General features: G+C 39.6%; 1 protein-coding gene across 1 annotated transcript in view; it reads right to left on the minus strand.

Moving 5' to 3' along the window:
• LOC119587757 (E3 ubiquitin-protein ligase Nedd-4-like) overlaps window positions 1–689 on the minus strand; it is a gene marked incomplete in the record, with an annotated part of 51,583 nt that overhangs the window by 40,865 nt on the left and 10,029 nt on the right.

A 689-nucleotide genomic window follows, 5' to 3' on the forward strand; every position in this document is an offset into this window, starting at 1 on the left:
TTTGACTATAAAAACCATTCTCTCATTTCTCTAGGTATCATTAATCGAGGCTCAGACTTTCTCTTGTCAGTTTGCCAGGTGCCAATGATGAAGGGCAGGCTTTCTCTGGCCAATTTGCTAGGTGCCATCAATTGAACAGCAAGCTTGCCCTGCCCAATTCACTGAGTGTCAGCAACTCAGGAGCAGACTATCTCTGACTGCTCTGCCAAATGTCTCTCACCCATTTGCTTGGTGTCATCAATTGATGTTGGAGATTTCCGTTCTCTGGCTAACTGGCTAGACTTTAACTATTGTGTCATCCACTGGGGTGAGATTATCTCCCCTTGACAAGCTACTGCTTCTCAACCAAGACACAAGATTTATAAGATCTTAATTATGGAGTAAATGTTAGGTGGAAATGGTGATTGTGTCATATATATGCAAACCCTAGCTCTTATAACAATTCAATCTAAAACTTTACAGTCACACAAAACACCCATGGTAAGTCTCATGTAATACAAATCAGAAAGGCTAAAAATCCTCAAAAGCAGATTTTAAAAATCAGTGAAGATTTTAATCTACAACATACTAGCCAGGTGCCATGCTTACTTTTTTTTTTTTTTTTGGGGGGGGGGAGGCTAAAAAGACTTAAAGCCTGAATATGCAGAGTTTTATCTCCTCAATGACCACAGTCAAACAAAGTAACATTG

The sequence above is a fragment of the Penaeus monodon genome, chromosome 23 (assembly GCF_015228065.2).
Source record: "Penaeus monodon isolate SGIC_2016 chromosome 23, NSTDA_Pmon_1, whole genome shotgun sequence".
NCBI lineage: Eukaryota > Metazoa > Arthropoda > Malacostraca > Decapoda > Penaeidae > Penaeus > Penaeus monodon.